Here is a 27285-nt window from a genome sequence, read left to right on the forward strand (position 1 = left end):
TTATTAATCCTAAGTATACATTTAGAGAAAAAAAAAATTTAATTTAGGAAGAAACGCGAGGGAAAAGTGTTTTTGGCTGAGATATATTATATTTATAAAAGCATTTATGAATCTCTGGCGAGATGGCGAGATTTTTTCGCGCTGATTTGCTTTTCCTCGAGGTGTTTCTTTTGAGACCTTTGGCTCGGGGAAAAGAAGAAGAATAAGTTAAAAGGGGAAACGGGGGTGAGTGTGTTATCGCAGTTCAATTTCATTAAAATAATGGCTTTAAGAGAAAAAGTTTTTGTTCTTGTAAGTAGGGGGTTAGTGGTGTGCGGACTGAAAAGTGACTGTGGGTAGCTTGGGGTAAAACGGCCCGATTCTTGCGTTTTCACATTACGACCTGCATTTACATTTTGTTTGCAGATTTACGTTATAATAAAGTTACACAAAAAGAATATTTGTTTTGAAAGTTTCATCATCATTTAGATTTGAGAAACTTTTTTTTTATTAAAAATCCTAATATCTTTACCAGTATGTAGAATTAAAAATTAAAAAAAAGCATAAAATAATAACAAGATAAAAAGAACTTTTTAAATACCACGCTTTTAAATGTTCTGTTGAATCAATCATATAATCTTGACAATTCTATGTATTAATAATTTAGGACAAATAAGGCAATTGTCAACAAATAATTTTTTTGCTATTTTGCAACAAACAAAATATAGAATACTGAAATGTCATTTTGATTTCCATATTAACTTTACCATATTAGATAAAAAAAACTTTTTATGTACAATGCTTTTAAATTTTCTGTTGAATTATAATGCTCAATATGCTAAAACTTGTACTTGATATGAAGTAAATAAAAAACAAACAAATATAGAATACTGAAATGTCATTTTGATTTCCATAGTGACGCACGTATATATTAATAATTTAGTAGCTAAGAACACCCCCTTAGCAACCAATAATAGTGGATTGGATTACGGATTTCTTCCGAAATAACTTTTCATACAAATCAGAATTAACTGAAAATGAATTCAATTGTTGATGGCTAAAAGTATTAAAAGAATGCATTGGCATCGTGTTCTGATATATTCTAACAGTTTCAAATGTCTAGCTAGTCGGGAAGTTAGTTAAAAATCGATTGCAAGATTTGTACTGGATATACAACCACCGGGCAAACAAGAATACGAGCTAAGAAAAACGTGGTAAAAATAGCATAAAAAATATGCAATACTATTTATTTAGATTAAAAAATAGGTGATTAATTTCAGCAAATATTCACTCATAACTTTGATGGTCATCGCAGATTAAAATCACAGTGGTTAGATATAATGAACTATTGTTTTTTTTAAACCAAGTTTTGTAAACTATATAAATTAGGCTTTAAACCCAATAGGTTATAAGATTGAGTTACAACTAATCCTAATAATAGTTTACGAAAAGTTACAAATCCTTAATTTTCAATCAGAAATGTTAATTTACTTTACCAAGTAATCTGGGTTTATTATTTTTTACTCTCTATTATCCTTTACAGAAGAAACCATGTCGCTAGCCAGTCTTTTTGCGTCGTTCTGTCATACTATCATAGCATCATTCCAGAAAACTGGCGTTCAGTAAGCTTGAAGAATAATATAGAAGTCAGGTTGAGACTAAAAGTATTCCTAGCACGTAGTCAGTCATGGATTTAAGGAATTAGAGGTTCGAATCATTGACCGATTTTCAAGCCCATGTAATAGAAAACATATAAAATTCAGCCACAGACCCAGTAAAAAAATCAATATGTCTCTTTCCCAAAATCACGTTCTAAAACTAAAAATAATTGTTCTTGAAGTTGACTGTGATAACACAATATAATAACAGTAAGTATCTGTTTAAGTTGTTTTTTTTTCTAAGTTTATGTAAAAGTAGGTACGTAGGTATGTGTTTACCTGGCTTTGTTATAGACCACTTTTGTGTTAGTTTTTGTTATGCTTTGTGAGAATCATTTCAAGATTTTGGTGTAATTTAATAGTTGTATGACTACGACTAGGTATATTGAATATATGAAAACATCGAGAGCGTTGACAGCTTCAAATACCTAAGGATACACATCACGGGAGATGGCATTTTGCATCGAGTGCACGCTATCCGAATGGGAATGGATGGAACAAAATTAAACTCGATGCGAAGTGTCTGAGACTCACAATTGTACTCGGTAAAAACCAAGTCCTGCCTATTCGACGCTTGCATTCTGACGGAGTTGCTTTACGGTAGCGAATAAAGGCACTTTACGAAGGCTCAGAAGCCGTATACTAAGCTTCGAGATTAGATGTTTGCAATGGATACTGGGTGTTCGGTGATATGACTTTAGGAGAAACGAATGCACCAAGTAGCCTCTCATTACGTTGGACCTGGCTCGGCCACGTGGTACGGGATGATGGTTTGGCCTGGAACGATGCAAGAAAACTGGCGAGCGACAAGGATTATTGGAGGCGCCACGTGGTGTCCATATGCTCTAACTAAGGGGCGGATATGGCCGAAGAAGAAGAAAAATGACCATATAAAATTTTTTCAAGGCACCTTTTTAAAATAAGAAAATCACCCCTTCACGTAGCTTGGCACATCATATTATAATATGTAAAAATGCAAGACCAGATTGCAAGCATGCAATATGCAGCACTTAGGTATATATAACAAACTGAATTGGTATACATTTATAGTTATTTTATAACGTTTTTATTTGGTCGTATTCTTATTTTTCCGGTGGTTATTTATCCAGTACAAATCTTGCAATCGATTTTTAACTAACTTTCCGATTAGCTAGACATTTGAAACTTTTAGAATATGTCAGAACACGATGCTAGTGCATTTTTTAAAATACCTTAGCCATCTTTATGTAGAATTGAATTCATTTTCTGTTAATTCTGTTTTGTATGAAAAGTTATTTCGGAAGAGAAATCCGTAATCCAATCCACTATTATTGGTTGCTAAGGGGGTGGTCCTAGCAACTAAATTATTATATATACGTGCGTTACTATGAAAATCAATTTGAAATGTCAAAATGACATTTCAGTAATATTTCTATCAACTACAATTTTTTTGATCGTTTAAGCTAGTCAAGTAAAGTTTATATGATTCAACAGAAAATTTAAAAACGTTGTATATAAATATATCTTTTTATCTTGTAATTATTTTTATTTCTAAATCAATGTTAACTATATAAAAAAAATACTTTTATATTATTCTTTCAACTTACGATTGTATGCATATTATAAAATTATTTTTCAATATTATAAATTAAAAAAAGAATATTGTTTGAAAAAGAAAAATTTAATAGAAATATTTTTTCAATGAAAAAATAATAATAGAACTTTGTTCGGTTCGTAAGAGAGAATGTATAAATACATTTTGCAACGCATGGGTATTATTGAATATTGATCAAATAAAAAAGGCAATTTAAAAACGTTTGAACAATTTTATGAGTAAATATTCAAAACCCCAATAAAACTTCAAATTCAGGCTGTTTTTTTACGCGTTGGCAAAACGATAGGTGTTTTTGTTATTAATGTACTTACATTTTTTTACTGATATCAGCCAATTTAATTTGACTGCGTGACACATACCAATTACGCAAATATGATCTACTAAAATTGTATCGAATAACATAAATAAAAAGAAAAACGAAGTTTCCAACAAAAAATATCGTAGAGTGAAAGTTGATCTTAAAAAATACATTACGAATTAGCTCGATTCATATGAAAAACGAAATATTTTTTACGTTAAATTACAATATAATTAAATGGAATAATAATAGTAAATTATAAAAATTAACTACACAAACCATCATAAATATTATGTGGATTGTTTCAATACAAATTAATATCTTTCAATCAGTGTGTACAATATACACATAATCGTGCTGTTAAATCAGGGTGGAAATAAAATAATATGGTATATAAATACACAATACTATACTTTTACTTATTATTTAACCACGATCAAGATTTGTGTTGTTTATTTAATAAGACATCAGTTGACACTGTCCTATTGAGTAGGTGGAACCGGTCCTGATATTCATCGAATTGTGTAAATTTAGAATTTTATATATATTTTTGTGTTTCTAAAATTAATTACATAATTTAAAAAAATATTTAAAGTTAAGTAGTTGAAATTATTTTTAATTTGTAGCTCGAATATGCATGAAGAATAAATAGTTTTTTGTTAAATACTGCCAAATTAAAGAAGTAATCGCTCATTGTATAAGAGTTATTATGTCACACATAAATGGATCGAAATGGCACGATCTCATTTCATTAAGTATTCTTATACGAAGGGGATCCTGTACTGTAATGGTAAACTCAGTTATGATTCAGTCCATAGAAAAGCTCGGTAGAAAGCACACGCGCATTATACAGTCTCGCACGTGAGTCAATGTAGTTTTATGTTTATTTAATCAACTCAAATACATATGATATTAAAAGTGTTTCAATGATCATGCATCAACACCAAATTTTACATGTCCAAAAACTTTGAAACTTAAAATCTATTTTTTGAATGAATTAACGGTCTTTTTAGAACGGTAGACGATTTTTATGCGTCTAGTTTAATGAGGTTATTGTAAAATAAAAATAAATATTTTACCGATTTCATGTTTACACATCGTACTATTTAATGAATAGAGAACATTGAACATCTACCCTTATCTATTTTCAGTCAATCAATCATCATGGCTGAGGATCGTGATCACTCCAAAATAAAAATCGTTTGAGCGACCACAATTATACTATATCCTTCATGTTCTTCTGCTTATATCACGTCCTCCAGCTCGTTTACGCTTTTCTTCTACTTCACTTTCCCCCAAGGCTATCCAAAACCACCAATTTATCCATATGTCTGGTCCACGAGAAAGCCATGTGCTCAGCGAAATTTAGGATAATTGTTTATTTCTTGTCTCTGTATGATGATTGATTCGATATTATATTGTGTTAGTTCTATTTAATGAATTAAAAAAATGGCGCCAATACCACGTACCTAATACTGATACTTCTACTAAAACACAACCGTCATTGGAAACGTAATATGACGAGGTTCAAGAAGATAATATCGTGTGAGAAACTAAGCGTTTATTATATTTAAAAAATTTGACGTAATATAGTATAGTTGGGTAGTATAAGTAACAATGTAACGCAATATAAGTTTATACTTTTCGGGTGTGGCAAGAATGAAAATGAGCTATAATCTATTAACAAAATTAATTCTTATGAAATTGACTCACGACTTGAACGACATTAAATGATAATGTTTATCTTCAAAGCAAATGCAATTTATGTTGCTTAAAACTATGCTTAAAATTAAGTAGTGGGTGTTTCGTGGTTGTGTATTGCAGCTGCCTAAGTGAGAGGCATCGTGCGAAAGAGATAGCGACTACAGTCTCACCATAAGAACTTTGTGCGGGGAGATTCTGTACAGTCTAAAATGAAGTTTAATACTTTTTTTACATATTGTCACCAACGTTCTTTCTAATTTTTCAATTGTGTGTGCGGATCATCAACGCATCTGAGCAGGATCGGTGTCACCCGGTGCGGTAAATTTACACCCCCCCACAAAAACACACATAATTTTTCATTAAAACTTATATTTTTAAGGTATTTATTCATTTCAGTGATTTTATATAATAATAACACTAACAACGATCATTTTTGAAGTAAATAAAAAATAAAGAAAATAAGTAGATATTCGTTGATAAAATTTATTTAATACTAAACTTGCAGAACTTTTTTTTTGTTTTTTAAATCTATACTTATACATATTTGAATGTTGGGTTGTTTTTGTTCAATCACTTTTATGCAAAATAAACATTTATAAAAAATGTGTTTCTTTCACCCTGACCCATGATACAAATATTTTTCTTATTTATTTTTCAACTATGTAAAAAAAAATCTTTCTCCGAACATGTGATTGTTTCGTGCATTTGAGCAAAACCTCAGAGTAATGATATATAGAGAGATCCTATTTTTCGGCAAAATGAAGCCGTGTTACTAGCGTATAACACACAGTAGAACAACGTTGTTATTATCAACTTAACAAAGCTTCTCAGATTCTTAGCTTCTCAGTACGACTGCCAAATTTAAACACAACATAGTTAACCAGAATATTATGTTCTATTAAAATAACTAAAAATAATTACCACTAACTTTATATTTAACACAAAAACAATAAGCTTCAGCAACACGTGCCCGTGGTTTTTAAATGCATGTAGCAGCCAAATCTTTTTTTTCCGGCGACGTTTTCAATTTTTTACCTTACACTAACGCATAGAGCGGAGATATAAGCGTGCTGAATGCTTACTCACTCAAACTTATGGTTCGTTTTTGTTCAGGCCTTGAGCAAAACTAAAATCTGGCAAAGGAAACTTTCTTTTACAATATTTTTGTGTGAGGACTGTGCGGGGTTGAAAACATGTGTGCGGACATATTTTGGTAGATGTGCGCGCGCACACGCGCACACCTTAGAGGGAACATTGATTGTTACTGTACAGGCCAATTGGCGTAATCTTGAAATATCAAATTGTTCAGGAAATGAAAAAAACTGTGGGCATTATATAATTAGTATATTATTTTATTACAGATTGAGAATTTTCTTTTATTGACACACCAGTGGCTTCCGTTTAGAGGGTTGCAGAATTTGGCTGGAATATTAATTGTTGTCAAGTTATAAATAGTTTTGAATTATTTTGATATGAAATATTTTTTTGGGATTTATGATACTTGGCCAGTTCGTGTAAAAGTATGCAATGAGTCCATTGTCATTGAAATGTCACAGGTGAAAAGTGAGGGTTACGACAATTATTATTATTGGCCTGCATATGTAGTGACGATATTATACTTTTACTTATATCTAGACTTAATAGAGAGCTTTAAAGACTTGTACTTGAGATGGAAAGTTGTCGACACATTACTTACTATATAGTTTATTGTCTGTAATGTCATTAAACTTATATTGTCTTGGTGTTGTTTTATTGAAGTTATACTTCTTTTGACGCGTTTGGGAAAAAAGATCAGAATGTATTTTTGGTGTGCGATGAAGTTGCGTGCGCCGATGTAACACATAATTTTTATGATTATATTCATTTCGGTCTCAAGGTTACATGCGCATGCGCACAGTGTCATTTAGTTAATCGTTCAATACAACCAAGTAAAGAGCACGTGTTGTAAACATAACCAATATTGTGTCATAATAAATATATATGTTTATAAACAAATTTCTGGAAACTAACATTCTACACTGTTAATTTATATTCATAAAACTTTATTTATATTGGAGTGTATATTTATTTTTCATTGTAAAGGTTGTGTATCAAGATTTGAGTTATGTAAGTATTATTTATGATTAAATATATACATATCAATAAATAAATAAATTTTGTGAATATTGAGTTGGTAAATAATTCAAAAAATATATTAAAATTTGATTTTTTATTAATTTATCGTGGGCAATTCTGAATAAATTATAACCGCTGTATGACAAAGATGAGTTTTGGTCCAATACAATAATTAAATTACAATTATCATGTGCTATATGAGACACAGATGAATCGCGTACGTTTACGTCAACCTATTCCACTGTAATATTAATAGACTCAGGTAACGGCTTATTTTGTTTTGTTACGCCAAAGAAGTGTATTAAATTCTAATGCGTGTACATAAGTATTATAAATAAAAATGTGGCTTTTCATTGAAAAATGAAAGCGTTTAATGACAAAGTTTAAAGCGAACGTCTTAGCGACTGAGGCGTATTACTATAAGAGGCGTCTTACGTACTTAAAGAGCAAAGGCCTGCAAAGCTGAAGTTTCGCACTCTGTACAAAGTTCCCTTTCAGGAATGCTAGCTATATTGTGGAAGGACATCTGAGGCATTGCGCTTATGAATTGGTGGCATTTTAGATTGCGCTATATGGCTCGGTGCTCGGTATTATTATTCAAAAAAGGGCGGTCGTTCGCCCGTACCATTACGAATGAAAAAAATGAGTATGAGAATCAGGGACGTCTTATATAACACATTTTGACATCACGAGTGGCACGATAAAAAATGACATCCTTTTGTAAAAAGATAAATAACAATAATTTAACGTGTAGTATAATAATAAGAAATATCTACTTTCTCCAACAATATTACAGCCACGTGTAATAGTTACATCACAATGCATGTATGATCAAATATTATAGAATGTGTGATATTTATATAAAAAAAAATCCATTCACATTTGATTCTAGCAAAATTTCACTCAGTACATTGAAGATTTTTTTTTCAAACTGATGTTATCTCCAGAACACACTTTTGTGTGTTATCAAGTTTTTCAACCACACTTCTTAATTGTTCACAGATCTGATTCATCATTTCGCGAACTATTATTATTAAGTATTCAAAAAGTGCCGTGTACGGATTTTTTAACATGACTTAATGACCCACTCAGATCATTCAATTAGGATTGGCACGTATGGCAATATAAGCAGCATATTATATTGATGACATTAGATATTATGAAGATGTGCAGAAAGATTTTTACCAATAAAAATATAAACTCACAAGTAATAAATGCCCTCCAAGCTTGGCGCCTTTAGGCTATGGCCCATTCAGCCCATTTGGATGAAGCCTCGTCCCGCCCCTATTACGAATGAAATCAGGGGTAAAGTTTTTTCATTATGCCTCCAAGCGAGTTAAATCCTAGCGCGAATCGATTACGATGCCGTTATAATGTCTGTTATGAAAGCTCCTCGGTAATCATTATTTTTTTATCCTGCTAAATGCCTTTATAAAAGGATTATTTCTTTTAGCTTCGAGATATTTGAATGGACTCACAAACGGGCTGTAAATAGAGAGGAAATTTTTACTGTCTTGAGAAGCCATTTACGACTATCGTCATTTGTGTAATATTGCCTAGCTTCGTTTGGCGCACCGATTGTTTCATTGGCTATTACAGCGTTTAATTTCTAACAATATGACTGCTGTTATTTTCAAACATAATTGTTGAATGAAATAAATATTCATGTATATAGATATATTTCATTTCGAGCCCAATTTAGTTAATAATATCCTATATATATATATTAGTGAAGATTTAAATCGACTGGTCGCAATTGATCTAGAGCAAGGGCGTGGTTATTCGTATTATTAATTCGGCCTATTTAAAAGTGTAAACAATTTAGTCGAGTAATTTAGTAAAACCATTTAGTCGAGTCAATCCACTGTGTTCTCATTTTTGGTTTAATGGTGACCCCCACCATCTCTTTCTAAATAGAAAATAAATCACGAGACAAGTCTGAGAACGTTATACTTAGGTTTATCTGTTGTTGCAAAAATGTCAATTCGTTGGAGCGAAGATAATTTGTGTCGGAAAGCTTAAATTTTAAACTAGCTATAAGTGGCTGTTAAATCTCCACTTCATAAAAATAATCAGGCTATAAGTGCATCTCTCATACAGATCCATTTTATTTTCTCTCACTAATTTATTGCTCTATTTCTTCTAATGACATTACAAATAAATTTATGAATCTAATTATTATTATAATTTTATGCTGTACTCCTTTCATATTGACTGCCACTTACTAATGTACTATGTTCAGATACTTTTCAGCTACTAAAACATCTAGTTGTCAGTAAAAAACACCAAATTGACTACATACTACATAAAATTGCAAGTTCAAGTAGACGTTATAACTAAAATATTTGGCGAGAGCCGGGCGTCGGTTAGTAATTAAAGTAATTAATATTCCTTGATTTAATACACAAAAACCGATTGTCAATAATAGCGCAATTTGATAAGTATTTTATGTATGTCCTACTATTTTAAATTGTCGTTAATAGATAGGAGGCTCGTAGCATGATTGGTTATGCACAGTTGGCGCGATACTAGTGGTTACACGGGTTCAAATCTCGTCGAGCATAGTATTTTTTTCAAATATGATGTTTTCTAGTGGGTATATATCTGAGGTATTTTCAAATTATGTGTGTTCAATATATAACATGTTACATTCTCAGAATCTAGTGAATTATTCGTTGAATAAAAGAAATGGTTTGTTAAAATACATAATCTGAACCACTCTTAACCAATAGTGTGTCGTTGGCATATTGAATTTAAAATACAAAAATTCTATAACAAAATCTTCAACTATAATAGACGCCTTGAAGGAAGGAATCTCTAGACTATATATTATAGACAGTCTGAATAGCATAATATTATACAGTGATGCAAGAGCCAGCGTAACGTTTTCATACGTCATCATGCAGGTTTTCTATTAGCAAAGATAACCGACAAAACGACACGATCTCACCGAAATTATACCGCTACTCTAGAAGAGTATTCAGGTGATATGAATAGTTGTAGTTGAATAATAGAATGTCCATTAACGGCAAATCACCTGCGCTCTGACGACATCGTTGTATTAATTGCCAACGATCCAGAAGACGTTCAGAACAGGATAGAGGCACTTGCAAAAGAAAGCCGCGAAGTAGGCTTAAAGATAAATGTTTCAAAAACAAAAGTAATGATAACCTATTTTGCTGAACTAAAAGTGATTCAGATCAATTGCACTTAAATCGAGCAGGTCATCAACTAAGTTTTTCTTATGTCAGTTGACGGTTGTATGTATGACGAGATTGCTTTGCAGAACCAACCTGGCGTAGAGTGTGATAGAGGACGCTAAGCAAATGAAATGGACACGGGTTGGACATGTCACTCGGCCAGTGGAAAATTTCTGTACAAATACCGGCATACAGTGGTACCCAAGGAGCACTTAACGTCCACAGGAATGCCCTTAAACCCGCTGGATAGACGAACTTATACAGTTGATGTGGATGTACGTGACAACGAAGAACTAAGGACTGGTAAGAGTGGATGGCGCTAGGGGAGGCCTTCATACAGCAGTGGAACGACCCTGCCTGGCGATGCTGATGATACAACAATACTATTGATCATATATAACATCTGTAACAAAGATGATTATTAATTTTATCTTAGACCAAATAAATAAATTTAATTTATTAAATATTCTCGTTCAGTTTGCTCGTTTAAAGTTGTTATTAAAACGAATTGGAACATCAAATTGTATTTTTAAGAAATATTGTTTGAATTGAGTATTTTATCTCAATTTAATTTGGTTAAAACGTTTAGTTTATGTGTTTTATATGTCAGTTGTATACTCAAAAGTAAACAACTAAGTCATAAAGCTCCCGAAATATACTTTCTGTTTGCTGAAACGCGTATAAAACTCAATATTTTCGCTATGTGTTCAAACAACTTCATATATGATAAGCTGTTTGCAGGAACTAGCCCGGAAAATGAAAATTTAATATCCGGTTCAAATAAAGGCCGATTGAAAAATAAAATATGATTGCACGGAACAACAATGACAAATAAACCATCACACAAGCTCAATAATATGGCCTTTTGAGAGCTTTTTTTTGTGGGAGTAGTTCTACTATTTCAGTTGATTTTGAAAATAAATAAAGAAAATAATAACATACGTGAAAAAAATAGATTAGATTAAATACCCTAGGCCCTAGGATATTTACGTTTTTATATATTATATTATACATTATTGGTATTGCATTGTTATTCTATTATTGTGTAAGTATAATATGTTAATTGTCAATGTTATTTATAATATAAAAAGATAATATTATAGGCCCATACATTCTCTGGGTCCAAACACAAATTGAAAAATAACGTGTGAATTGTCCTGGTCCGGGATTCGATCCCGGAATCAACGACATTATAAGCCTGACGCATAACTGCTCAACTGTCGTAGATGGTAATATACTATAAATACTTATAGCGTTCGCGATGGCCGAGCGCATTTGAATCCCGGGTCAAGAAAATTCATATTTGGTTTTTTTCGCTCCTCGTTCCACAACATATTATACAGCTGATTAAAAAGTACATACTTAAACAAATATTAATAATTTATTAAAACATAAATTTTTTTATATTAATACTATCGACCGAACTTGAATTTAAATTATAATTGATTAAGTTTTGTACTTGCGACCCTTCGACTATTCATACTTTGTTTATTATATTTTTATTGGGATCCTTGACTTATTAATTATGTAAGTGATAAAGTTTTTACTAAGTTTATTGTATTTATTTATTATATAAGTAAGAATTAACTGTAGGTCAGTTTTGTGTCAGTGTCAGTGGGTTGCCTGTGTACTAACCATGGGTGAGTGAGCATAGTGCCTGAAGATGCTGAAAGGCGAAACCAGTGTCGCAAAATGACTCAAATAGAATAGTACAGAACTTAAATCATTTATAAATTAAATTTATTATTATAAAATAAGCATACAAAAACAATAATATAACTAAACGTACATAAAAAACTATTAAGTACATATTTAAAATAATAAGTTTTTTACTACCTACGTATTCCATTTGAATCGTTTGTCTTTTGGCATCATCAGGTATGTACTACAGACATTTATATGATATGCTTGATAAATAAAACATATAGTGATACAGATTATAGTTATAAATTGCAATGTATTAAATTTACTCATTAAAACATCGTAATAATAATATTATTATGATACGATGCAACAGTGACTGATATTTATCGTATTGCCTCTATAATATGTACAAACTTAGTATAGCGTGATAATATGATATTATTATAATTCCTTACACGTGACCACGAAAGATCAACAAATGGCTGAACGAGACTGTTGTGTACATTTGTAACACATTTTGACACACAATGGTGCAAGGTTTATACTCCCATACTGATACGCAAGATCAGATTCACCCCAAGGCACTAAACTGCCCTTGTGTGAAATTCAAACTACCACCTAATAAAAATATTGCATTATTTTCAATAGCAATAATATAAAAAATATAGGTATAATCTCCAGATAAAATATTACAATCAATAAATTAATATATGTAAATGTACCTATCCGTGTTTGAAGTATTGTGAATGCAATTATGAAGTTGTAGTAAAGACAACGCAAATAATTGGTTAAGTCGATAAATCTAAATAGTTAGAGGAGGACAGATTCCTCTGGTATTGCGGCCATGACGAAATAACTTTGGAACGGTGTTAGTGTCATTTGAAAGTAACGACACCAACACCTAAATAAATCGCCTGCACTGCCAAAAGAGTCTCACATCATTCTAATTATTTTTGAAGTTATACTTCTTTTGGCGCGTTTGGGAAAACAGATCAAAGTGTATTTTTGGCGTATGTCGAAGTTACGCGCACCGATGTAACACATAATTTATTATTATGATTATATTCATTTCGGTCTAAAGGGTGCATGCGCATGCGCGTAGTGTCATTTAGTTAGTCGTTTAATACAACCAAGTAAAGAGCACGTGTTGTAAATATAACCAATATTTTGTCATAATAAATATATATGTTTATAAACAAATATCCGGAGACTAACATTTTACAATGTTAATTTATATTGATAAAACTTTTTTTATATTGGAGTGCATATTTATTTTTCAATGTGAAGATTGTGTATCAAGATTTGAGGCTATATTTATGTAAGTATTAATTATGAGTAAAATTATTTATCAATAAATAAATAAATCTTTTGAATGTTGAGTTGGTAAATAATCCAAAAAATATATTAAAATTTGATTTTTTATTAATTCATCATGGGCACTTCTGAATCGATTATAACCGCTGTATGGCAAAGATGAGTTTTGGTCCAATACAATAATTAAATTACAATTATCATGTGCTATTTAATGTTAAATTTGTAAGGTAGATAATATTTCATTGGAAATTGCGTTTTTTGCATTCCCTTTTATGGCGATATTATGCATTTCTTGTTCCACTGGGAGGATCAGGTAACACAAACATAAGAACAATAGATTACCTTATGGATGTGGTTCTAAGAAACTACGATTCTTGAGTAGGTATGTATACATATATGATAAACTTAATGTTAAAGATTATTGTGTTATTTTCAATGTTAACGTCTGAATTATAATATGGATTAAATTAACGTAAACGAAACGCGCATTCAATATTCATAGTATTTGAGGATACTCGGAACTTTGCATTTATTAAGTTTTTTGGCCTGACGATGATAAAGTAATAAACCGAAAATACGTTCAAAGACTCTACGTGTCTAGCGGGGAGGATAATATATTTGCAAAGGGTGGGAGTCACGTAATTTTAACACTTAACATGAAATGAAAATGAAAATAAATTTTTGACCGCCCTCGTGCAATTCATATTTTGCATGTATCGATAGGGTGGACCTGGAAACGATTCGACTGTGTTTAGGAAAAAGGGCGTAACCCTCGATTTTTCTAAAAGTGCTTTTATTAGATATTAACAATGTATACAAGTAAATACACGTTCTGTAAAAAGGAAGTAAGCCGCAAATGCCAAAGTATTATCTAAATTTAGGTTTTAATTGAGATTACTTAATTTTTATATGGAACAAAGCATTTTTATCCTCAATTTTAATGGATTTTCTGTAAAAACTTCTTTAATTATTATTAGATCGAAAATGTATTACACCAAATCATCAATCATCATGCACACAATGTCTGTGCCTATTTAAAAAAAATATTAAACTAAAAACTCTCAAAAAACGTTTTTGCCTCTCCTGTAAAATTTGTTCAGTGAGGGTTACGTCTTTTTTCCTAAACACGGTCGATAATATGATTCACGGATATACAATAAATTATTAATGGATACCGGTCATTAAAAATTTAATTTTGTTTGTTTGACTTTAATGATATAATGTGTTTTCAATGAAGTTGATTGTTAAAGTTATATTATTATCAATGAATGATTTATTTAAAAGCATTAATATACTTATATAGATTGAATAACGGAACTGTCATCAATTTTGTAACGGAATTGTTAAAACTCTTGTTCTATTTGGGCTTTAAAAACATAGTACCGTCTATCTACCTTTTGAATTATTGAGCTGATTGAATTATCTGATATCAGACTAAAAGCTCGGTAATTTATAAAGTGGCAACATTGCCGCGAACCAAGTAACACTCGGTGAGAAGAAAATTAATATTGCACGAAATAAATCACAATTTTATTGCGTGGATATTTTGACTTCATGATAAAAGTCAAATTTCAATAGTGACTTATAAATAAGTATATATTTTCAATTTAATTCAAATATTTGCCTATTTTATCAACACGTTTTAACATGGCGTAACAAACTTTAGGCACCCTTCAATGCGGTGCTGAGAATGCCTTGAAAAGGTTTGTTTTTTGAAATGTTAGTTTCTACACATTTTTTTTTAATTTAGAGAAAATATAGCAACTTTTCTGTAATCTATTTTCTGAATGATCGTTACCAACACTGGTTGGGAATTATCCAATTTTACTTCTGATATCTTTGCACTGAGCAATGGACAATATTGACGAAAAGTATTTTTAAAATATAATTATTACTTATTAGCAAGTGCAAGGACCTTGTAACTAAATCTGGATCATGTGCGCATGCATCACCTGAAGACAAAGAACCTGGACAGTTGGAACTGGGCTGACTGGGCTGCGTCACGGTATGATACTCGCCTACAGTAATTGAAAGCGGCAGTACTGGACCGAAATAAAGAATTTCTTTGGAGAAAGCCAAGACTCGCTGAGAGTTGTAGACAAGACAGGAGAATGCCTTGAAAGGAGTAACCTTGGTCACCGTTCACTAGAGTGATGAATATTACCATGACTATATCTAATTAGAATTACCATTTAACATTGAGATATTTATAGCTCAGCCAAACATCAAAGCATACCAGGTCATGCTTCGTTTGTTTAGGCTGGCGACTTTATGTATTATACGGTTGGCAACATTGCGCGACTCACTATAAACTTATATCATAAAGAGTGGGGTTCGATAGTTTTGATAGAAAACAAAAAGACATAGTCAGACCAATACCAATTGAGAGAAAGCAATATGATAAACTTCAAGTAATTGGAGTACAGAATAACGACCGTAACAATAATCAAATTTGCATTCTCTAATCCCTGCGCACTAGAAGACTTTGCTTCTGCTCATGGTCAAGGGTTGATTCTTAAAAATGAGTCACATTGTAGGGCGTGTTCATCACTATTTAGTGTCCAGCAACATATTATGAAACAAATTTTTACGAAAAAAACAAAATATCAACTGGATGCGTCTCTTAAAATTATTCACGCACTATAGTTTGGGACCATTAGAACGGTGACTACATTAAACTCAGAGAACTCAGAAATAGTGAGAACTGAAATACCTAACGGGTGTGGAGTAACAGGCAACCGATCTCGAGTGTGGAAGAATATGGCATAAACTTAAACACGTGTCAAGAATACGCTTGTATTTCGTTCTGACAACTGCTCTCGTTTTATGCACGGACGCTCATTTAATATTGGTGTATTTTAAGGTTGCAACACACACTATTGCACGTCTATAATGTGTGGTTCATTTTTGTAGGACACTGACACATGTATTGTATTGGGATATAGGCAATCGGAATTCTATTTATTAATCTGTTCTGTGGTTTAAATACATTGAATAACACTTGCGCGATATGGCATAGGAAAATCGATTATATCAAACATGCGTTAGTAATTAAATTGAGCTTCCATTTTAAACTATAACGATGTCAGATTTACCGAACATGACGTAAGTACTCAGCCATTTTACCACGTTTTTATTAGCTCGTATTCTTGTTTGTCCGGTACAGATTTTTTCTTGTGTGTCCAGTATATTTTTTTTCTTGTTTGTCCAAGATTTGTATTGGACGATTGAAGATTTTTAACTAACTTCCCGACTAGCTAGACATTTGAAACTTTTAGAATATATCAGAACACGACGACAATGCATTCTTTTGATATTTTTACCCATTTTTAAGCAGAATTGAATTCATTTTCAGTCAATTCTGTTTTGTATGGAAAGTTATTATTGTCGGTTGCTAAGGGGTCCTAGCAACTAAATTATTAATATATACGTGCGTTACTATGGAAATCAATATGACATTTCAATATTTTATAATATTTATTCAGTATTTCTATCAAGTACAATAAAAAGTTTTTATTAATGCATAGAATTGTCAAGTTTATAATATGATTGAACAGAAAATTTAAAAACGTGGCTGATAAAAAGTTCTTTTTATCTTGTAATTATATATTATTAATTCGATTAGGTACTTATATATTGAATAGAAATTGGAACCTCTAGATTTTTTTATAAATAACTTTCGTTATTTCAGAACGATATTTGGTTAGCTGATTCACTAAAATAACTGTGTGCTTTTATTCATTCCGCGAATGTGATAGAAAAATTAATTTACACAGCAATTAAACTAGAATATTTTCAATTTGAATTAAACTGCTTATCAATATAATGCACTAATTTACGAATATTCTGTTACGGAAATTCAATAAACTTGTTCGTACAAAATATATCTCATTCGTACAGTGTGTACCTATTACAATGATAGCTCGTGTATTCAATAAAATATAATTTAAATCGTGTTATTATATGATTGATTGCTTTGTGAACCTACATGCTCGCACAGTAGTGGTGTACCTAAACGTATTTTTATTAACAACCAGTTCTCAGATTTATTAGGCGATACCTTAAGTCGGGTACTCATTAGCGAGCCGTAACTGTGACCGTTCGAGATAAAGTAACTACATAGTATGGGCGCCAAATAATTAGTTCGGGAGGCACGCTCGTAGCGATCCATCGATTGACGGTATTCGGCTGCAAATAAAAAGGAGCCTTGCAGTTGCTCGTGGACGTTGAATGTTGCACCCGTTTTTCGCCGCGAACAGTGAAAATACTTCCATAGTGTAATACAATTTTAGACATTTGGAAACTTGGATATGAATTGTATAATTAGAAAATTTTATAGATGATTTGGTTTCATATATTTTTTCAAGTTATAATATTATAAACATTATTACCATGATAATAATATGTTCTTTCAATCTATTGATGAATGCCTGACAGATTTCCAGGACGATTATGTTGAAGGCGTGTTTAGATATGCGAAAATGATACTGCAAACTTGTGAAATAATCCCCAGTAGCCAAATATCTTGGTCTCTTGCACATTTAAACTCGTCTCGTCTGCAACTTGTCAAATACGTCGATGTGATGTCATCGTTATCCACAACACACACGTTGCCAAATGGAGGTCCGCACATTGGTGGAATGCGACTTTCTAGTTAAAAAAAAATCTAAGTGTTGCTAGCAACAAATCGCACGCGTCTCGGGCTGCGAGTCAAAGACGCTACGAATTGGTCATTTCTGTTTAGACGTTGAAGCTCGCCGGTCGCCACATTCCATATTATATGCACGATTTGAGAGGTTACGCGCGACTGTCGCTAAGCGCCTATCCGCGCGGTTTTCATATGCAATATCGGTGCGACGTTTCTAGAAGGTTTGATTTATGGCTGTCTGGTAGACGAGGCGAGTTTAGATGTGCGAGCCTGCTTAAGGTTACAGCTATTCTATCTTACACCGAAATTGCTTCTCAAAACCTAGTGTTTCTTCTCTCAATCTTAGGTCCAATCAAATATTGATTAATATATAATCAAAATCTGTACGACTCAAAACAGTAAGTAAAGAAAAACTGATCCTATTTTCATACATGTCGTGACTCTACCAATGTCATCGACGACATTTGCATTTTATCGAGTAAAACGTCTATAAAAATTCAGTTTCAGCTCAGAACGAACACTACGGATACGGCGGGTCACCATCGGTTTCATGTAGATCATTGATTGACGTCGCGTCCACATCTAAAGTTTGATACAGTATTTGGAACGGTTACTAGTTACGACTCTCTAATGAGTACCTGGCTTAATAGCGTGTGTCAATAATATTATGTTATGTTGTGTGCACTAACTAATTAATTAAAATTAATACTCTTCACCCCAAATTGCTGTAAGTTATCTAACCTAATTTATTGAAATTCTTATTTATTATATTAATACTATCGACCGAAGGTACTTAATGGAATTTGAATTTAAATTACAATGGATTTAAGTTTTATACTATTCCATTTGAGTCGTTTTTTGCGACCCAGGTTTCGCCTATCGGCATCTTCAGGCACTGTGTACACTCACCAAAAGCAAACACACACTGACAACGAATACAATTAACTTATAGAACAAATCAATACAATAAAGTAGGTAAAAACTTTATCACCTATATACCTACCTATTAAGTCAAGGATCACAATAAAAAAATATGTAACAAACAAATAATGATAAGTTAAAATGTGTGTAAAAAACCCCCTACCTTATCAATAATAAAACACTCGATAAGCGTATATAAATAATCGTCAAAGACTAATAATAGATCATTAGTAATTATTATAAACAATAAAGATACTATACTCAAGAGGTGTAAAATCGTTCACTCTGGGAACAATGGTACCGTATTGGGAATTAATGGAGTTAAATGGAGAAAGCCGAAACCCGGGTCGCGAAAAACGACTCAAATGGAATAGTACAAAACTTAAATCCATTAGAATTCTTATTTATTAGTTTTCAGTAGTGTTCAGAATAATATAGTATACGTCGTTGGTATATACGATAAACTCTTTGGTATATATGCCAGAGTAGAATTCCATGTAGCGAAGACTTAAGCCTATCAATAAAAATATGGCAATGTCTACTGAAGAGTGAAGAGAGAAGAGAGATAGAAACTACATACGTTTGTGATGACAGACGGAAATACAAAAAAGTTATTTTTTATACTCTATTTATCAAGTGAGTGACGATATCAATACAGTACCTACATACTAAATTCATAATATTATAATTCTAAACAATCTAGAATAGATTCGTCCTTTTAGAGAGACATTGTCTATTTAACCAGATTAATTATATGTTTAGCCAAAAGTATTTCCTGATATTCGCTAATTTGGCTCCCTTACCTTCAGGGAGAAGATCGGAATCGGCTTCTTGCAGTCTCATAACCAGGATTCAATTCAGTTAAGAGTAGGTTTAGTTTTATTTTGTGTTTTTATATTAATATAACGTAACATAATAAAAAAAATTGTAACCGATTACCTGTAAGAAGCCACTTGGTTAAATTCCGAGAAGGTACTCCGTAGCTACCTCGCTATGCGATCTCATTTCGCACCGAAAACGGCGAACATTTGGTTTTTGAATGTGAAAAAATCTGTACCTACTAGAGGTGGAAAAACTAATCGATTTTGAAGACTGATTAGTATACTTACTACCAGTATAAAAATACTTAGTATCGAAACATGTTCCAAAATACTTACTAGTACTCTACACCACTGCTGCCTCAATATCCCCAAAAGTATAATAATAAAAAAGTGGAATTAGCTAAAAAAACAATCCATTTTATTTAATTATTAATACATTATCTGTATAAATAGCTACAAAATGTTTCGTTTTATATCAATTGACAACTATTTCTCTCTAAGCGTAATCCGGTACTGATCGTTATTAAGTTATTTGGATTAAAAGGATTGCTCTAATTAAATGAGGACAATCCTATTATTCACGGCCAAATCATTCGGGTCACGATCCTCGTTCACGAGGTCCTGATGAAGAAGAAGATGAAATAATATGCCATTCACTTGAATAATTTGTATTTTTGGTTCTTGGGGCGGATACGAACCCCTCTCCCCATGGACGTCCCTACACAAAATGCCGCCCCATCTTTATATACAGTATTTTTTTATCATCCGTGCATGTGTCGTTTCATATGAATATATGTCGGTCACCAACGACGTCGAAGGGCAACGGAAGTAAACTAGACATCGTAAATTCGACAAAAAATTAGAGTCCTGTAAAACCTTTTATGTCAATTAATACATTTTGTTTCCAACCAGTGAGGTGATTTTTTGGGAATGGGACGATTTGACACCGCGAACTGGCCTCCGCCGATTGACCTCCGGTTATTGGCCGCCGGTACAATCGGACACCGACCCAATTGGCCTCCGGGACGATCGGACGCCGGTACAATCGGGCGCCGACCCAATTGGACACCGGCCCAACTGGCCGCCGGGAGATTGGACGCCGCACGGCTGAATTAAATGCGCAAAGGAAAAGACCTACGTAACGACTTGGTAGAGAAAGTAGACACGACACTTTAATATGCTTATATCTACTTAGTGGTTGTACCTTATACATTTTTCGCTTATGATTGATAATAATTATTACTTATGCTTTATGCTGTTTATAAAAAGAGAAGAATTCTTTCCTCGTCAGAACTTGAAGATGTGCATAATTAAGTGAGTAATTTATTGTGTAATTAAAAACAACAAATATTAATAATGAATTGGTTAGTGAAAATAATATTTTTCGGCGTTTTCTCGATTTCATGTTATTATAATTGAACTTTATATTTATTCATCATCCGTAAATAAGTATTTTGAAGTTTATGAAATTACAAACAATATAAGTAGGTAAAATACTTGAAAGGTACCTACATATTACATTATATATTATATTATTGTTTGAAATGTGTTGGTCAATCGATCTTTAATAATTAGGTACAATTTATATTAATCAAGGCGTTTACGTAATAAATAAAATAAGTCTATAATAATTAACAAACTATACCGTATTCAGTACCTACATGTATTCTGTACCTACATTATTATATATTATGTTGACAAAGCGAATTTGTAAATAATAATATATAATGTTATGATGCATATCATTTCAAGTCGCGACCAACACGCTTCTTGTGAAGCTATTGTATATTATTCAGTTTATCATAAGATACTACCAGAAGTAGTCGCTTTACAATTTGAGCTTGGCAAAAAATCTCCATACACCACTTGAGTCACAAGCTTAAAGCTGGGTAAATATAAAGAAAGTGACGGGACCCGAGTGGCGCTTCATAGGCGGAACGGCTCCGTCTGACACGGACCTAAGGAATTCTATTAAAGCTTGCGCAGGATTGGTCACGTACATAGAATACCGGAGATGCTTTGAGAAAGGCACGATATGGGAACATCCTCTATGGGTAAGAATATAACCCGACGGTCGAGACTAAATTGGCTGAATCGTCCGGGGTGTAGAAAGTTTATGGAGGAGGCTAAAGGTTGCAGAGATGGAAAATGATTATTAAAGTCTACGATATTAATATACGCGGATATCTTTCGCCTGGTAAATATATTTTCAATTAGATATACGTATGTTTTTAAGTTTTGATTAAAATTTTCCTTCCCTAATGACAGGAGAGGCGGGCGTCGATTGCACACTTTTGGGGAAAAACTTGCGAAGCCTTCGGAAGTTTTCCGAACGACACGAGATGTGTGTTAAGATAAAGTTTCCCTCTTTTACGTTATTTTACAACCCAATTAGATGGAGATGCTTTATGCCGCCATTAAAGCTTAAAGCTACATGCAATTATTTGAATCCGGAAAACGTGGAACGAATATTAAATATAATAAAAAACGCAGATGTCAGTAATTGATTTAATAATGCGCTCCGTTGGAATTTTAACGCTAAATATATGAACGTTTAATATTGTTTTACGTATTCATTTTGAGCTTCAAAGAATTTGATAGCGGGGTGGAATTTTTATAACGGATTCTTTAGTTTTTAAATGGCCTTATGCTTAAAGGATAGTTAAAACGTAATGTTACATTGTTCTGTTTTATTTTCTATACACTCAGATGTGGATTAGGGCATCTGATTAACCGAAGAAAAAAACAACCCGGTTAGCGACTATTTTTACGAATAACTAACCGATTCACCGGTATAAACCGTCAGAACTTAAAAATTTAGATTAATTAATTAATTAAATAAATTAAGAACATAGGTGGGATTCTGGAGAATTCCAAAAACGTTATAGTCCACGACGCAAGACCAACTCTCATCAATTAGGATTATTAGTTGTCTTAGTAATTTTAGTTGACAATATTTTATTTTTTTGTCATGCCGAGCTGCGCTGCTGTCAATGTGTATTTTTACGTAAGTACTTTATTATATTTATTATTCGTACGAATACCTACTAAGAATTTGGTCGGTTAACCGTGTAAAATTACGCGGTTTTCGGTTAGTTTAAATACGCGCCGCGATTACCCAGTTAACCGGTTTGGATGATCTAGACGTGGATATTGGCTGCCTCACAAAGATTTTTTTTACGAGAAATAAAATATAGACACCGCTTCCTCAACGTATTAGATCCATGCTTATGGTGCAAAAACATATTTGCCAGACTCAGGACTTAAACTGAAATAGACAATTTCATAAGCGGACATTACTTATTGTACAATGCAGGTGCTAGTTAAAATGGCGTTACGTATTTTATACGAATATTTCAAACGACGCTATATTAATATTAAACTCAAGATTTATAGATTTAGTGAATTTATTCTATTTAGTAACATTCAATAGTAAAGTTTATACTATTGTTTAAGTATATATGGATCTAGTGGATGTATTATATTATAACAGCCGTTGTTGATTGTAACCTTCTTACCGTTGTCTTTCACAACAAAAAGACCGTCGACTATTTCAACTTCAATATCAATAAATATTTCGTGGTCAGCGAACTCGGCCAATATTTTACACAGATATTTCACAGCTACATAAAATAATTACAAGATAAAAAGAACTTTTTATATACAACGTTTTTAAATTTTCTGTTGAATTATTATGCTCAATATGCTCAAACTTGTACTTGATATGAAGTAAATAAAAAACAAACAAATATAGAATACTGAAAATGTCATTTTGACAATACATTTTGATTTCCATAGTAACGCACGTATATATTAATAATTTAGTTGCTAGGACCACCTGCTTAGCAACTAATAATAGTCTTTTACTTGTTATGGATTTTTCTGAAATAACTTTCCATACAAAACAGAATTAACTGAAAATGAATTCAATTCTACTTAAAGATGGCTAAACGTATTAAAATAATGCATTGGCATCGTGTTCTGATATATTGTAAAAGTTTGAAATGTCTAGTTAGTCGAGAAGTTAGTTAAAAATCGATTGCAAGATTTGTACTCGACAAACAAGAATACGAGCTAATACAAATGTTTTAATAAAATGTAGTTAAATGAGTTCTCTAAATATAAGAAGGAAACATTTTCAATAATTCATCGGTTTTCTAGAAAATGAAAATGATGAATGAACGATAAATAATTAGCTTTAAGCTCTTTCCTATTATTTAGATTCGAGCTTTGGTGTGGTCACAATATTATCAAAGCTCGAATCGTTCATGAAAGCATTTGACAGAACTTAATCATTTAACTGCCCGTAACGCACGACATAAAATATTTACGATATTTTTTTAATAAACTACATTTTAATAACGAAAATGACCATAAAATGATTTGTAATAACAAGATGAAAGACTTTTGTAACAATTATTTTAAATTGTAAAATTATTTTTATGTTATTTTCTTTTTAATATTTTTAGATGGGAAGGCTAAATTGTATAGATTGATTACATTTTTAAACTGTAAATTACAAATAAAATGTGTTATTTTGTAGTCACTAGACACATTATGCTCACCCTTAATGTTATATTATTATGAGATATCTGGCATCCCAATTGATATAAATACCTATATTTTGGTGCCCTTCGACAACAAGTCAGAATCAGCGACCAACCTTACGGAGTTCGTCGAAAAAATAGTTAGTATAAATTTTTATTTCACCCTTCGAATGCTAAACAACGATATATCGTTGTTCATAATAACAGCGAGAAATGTTAATAGCGATCGTTATTTGACATCATAATGCTAATGGTAAATAATGTCGGGAATTTTTTTTATGTTTAAAAAAAATAATTACTCTTTTTAACAATTATTTTGCGGTATAGGATAGGGGTGGGATGATTATAAAAAATACAATATTTTTTAAAAACAATAATTATAAATTATTGTAGCATTTCTCACTGGGATTTAAATTAATTGAATATTAAAAACATCAAACCAGTAAAAGAGTCAAATTGTATTTGGTTGGGCCAAATTGTGGTTATGGTCATCCTTAGTCCCCACCTACTCAAATCTCGCAAAACAATTGCGGGTGATAAGACAACCGTGACATCAAGTAAGCGGTCGTGTTGCGGGCTTCCGATAGCTTAGCCGTCGTTAACTACCGAGTGACTCAAAACGTATCTGTTCGAGCTTCGTTGCACTAAGTCTGTTACGGTTTGAGTGAACGTCGCGTCAATCAATCATACAACCTATCATCATCATTCATCAATCTCATAATATATCAGCGTCGCCTGTTTATTCACCAGCAGTTATATTCAAAATGTATAGAATAATAATTGTATTACCTACGTCTTTTAAAATCAAACATAACAAAAATAAACCCGACAACTTCCAAAACTCGCCGTAAGTGTAGTGCAAAAATATTTGGATAGTAGATATGTACCTACCTATAATTCAAATATAAATCGCAAATCTGCACGTGTTATTGCTCCTCATCAAGGACATGACGTCTAAAAATAACGGAAGTAAACTACACATCAAAAAAATTACAGTCCTGTTAAACATTTATGTTAATTAATAGATTTTGATTCCAACCAGTAAGCTGAATTTTTTAATGGAAAAATATTTCCGTTATTACTAAGTTTATATATACCGCTATATAAATATATATACCGCTATATATATATGTATATATATATATATATATATATATATATATATATAAATCCAGCTATCATTTTTGCGTCCTTTTACAGAACCCACAGTATAGCGTCCATCTGAAAGACTTGATTTTTCGTAAATTTAAACAAAGTATTTTCTTTTTGTCATTTATCTGACGACCGTGAGGTATTTAAATTTTTGAAAAACGTTTATATAAAAATATACAAAAATAAAAAACTACCTTTCAATGACCCGCTTATTGGAACTCCTTTCATATTAATACATTGGGGGGTCCTTCATATATTTTTTCATAGTGGGTAGCATGTCGTGCGTCCCACTTGTATATTTGGTTTGATTGTCCCAACAATCGGACGTCTTGCGATGTTGCCACTATTTCTCTACGTTTTTGTTTAATAGATTTAGTAGGTATGTAGATAGGTTGTTATTGAATGTTAAAGCGTTCTGGGAGAGCGCTATGATCATGGCGGGTTATTATGAGTTTTCAGAGACTATTATTTGTAATAGAAAAATTAGAATGGTACTCTTTATTATGGTTAGTGATATGAGATATATTATGTATTGTTGGGTAGGTACTTTCCAACCTTTTTCAGTTCATTCTCCCGCCTCAATTTTCTTCCGTCTTTGCTGGAATACTTATTTTTAGGTCTCGTAGATCTTGATATTTTCTATATAGTATGTGGCAGTATCGAAGGATGGAGGTAGGCTGTAAGATTCGACATAAATTGTGTGCACTAAACTTTGTCAGTCATACGTATTTGTTTTCATTGAAATAAGACTAGAGGTCGGTTGGTTTGTTTTTAAAATTCAATTAAACCCTTCAAAAACCAAGCCATAATAGATAATAGTCAATAAATACTAGTAAGAATATCTATAAAATATCTAAAATTATGCAATTAAGTCAAACATAACTTTCGACATTTTATAGATATAATAATATTTTTTTATCTATTATAATTTGGTTTAGGAAGGGCTTCATTAATTTTAACAATTAACCAACAGTATGTGTAATATGTATTCTGAATCCAACGAAAACAAATAAGTATGAATGAAAAAGTGTACACAGTTTTGTCGTATCGTCCAAAATATACCAAAACTATTTTGGTTTGGTTTACGCAGGGTTTAATTAATTTTTTAAACTAACCAACACCATCTGTAAATTGTAGTCTTAGTTCAATAAAAACAAATACGTGTGACTAACAAAGTTTAATGTGCATTATTTATGGCAGGTCTTAACAGCCTACCTCCACACTTCGCTGCTGGAAGGTGGTAATTGAGTTTCATAATTATCTGATTCCCTTTACTGTGATAAGTAAAACTATACTTTGCGGATCCATGAAATTGTATAAGCAAAGAGAAAGGGGCGTATTTAATATAAAATTGATAGCATATCATTCTTATAAGTACGTCTGAATAAACACAAAAAAAAAGATATTTATTTATTTTATATAAGGTCATTTGTCCAGGATTTATTCGATGCTGGGTGAAAGAAAAATAGTCATAAGCAGCAAAATTATTTTTAATAAATTCATATTATAATAACTGTTATAGTATTATAGTTACTACTTTAAATAATAACTATACCTAAATGAAGTTAGGTTGATAGTTAGTAGAAGCATTAGTTGATAAAAATAATAGGCAACCAATATGTACTTCAAAATAGTTACACAATTGAATAATTAAAAAAAACAAGAACAATGTCTAAATAAAGTTAGGTTT

This window comes from Rhyacophila brunnea, unplaced genomic scaffold (assembly GCF_057557595.1).
Source record: "Rhyacophila brunnea isolate RB1 unplaced genomic scaffold, BYU_Rbru_1.0 scaffold_8, whole genome shotgun sequence".
Lineage (NCBI taxonomy): Eukaryota > Metazoa > Arthropoda > Insecta > Trichoptera > Rhyacophilidae > Rhyacophila > Rhyacophila brunnea.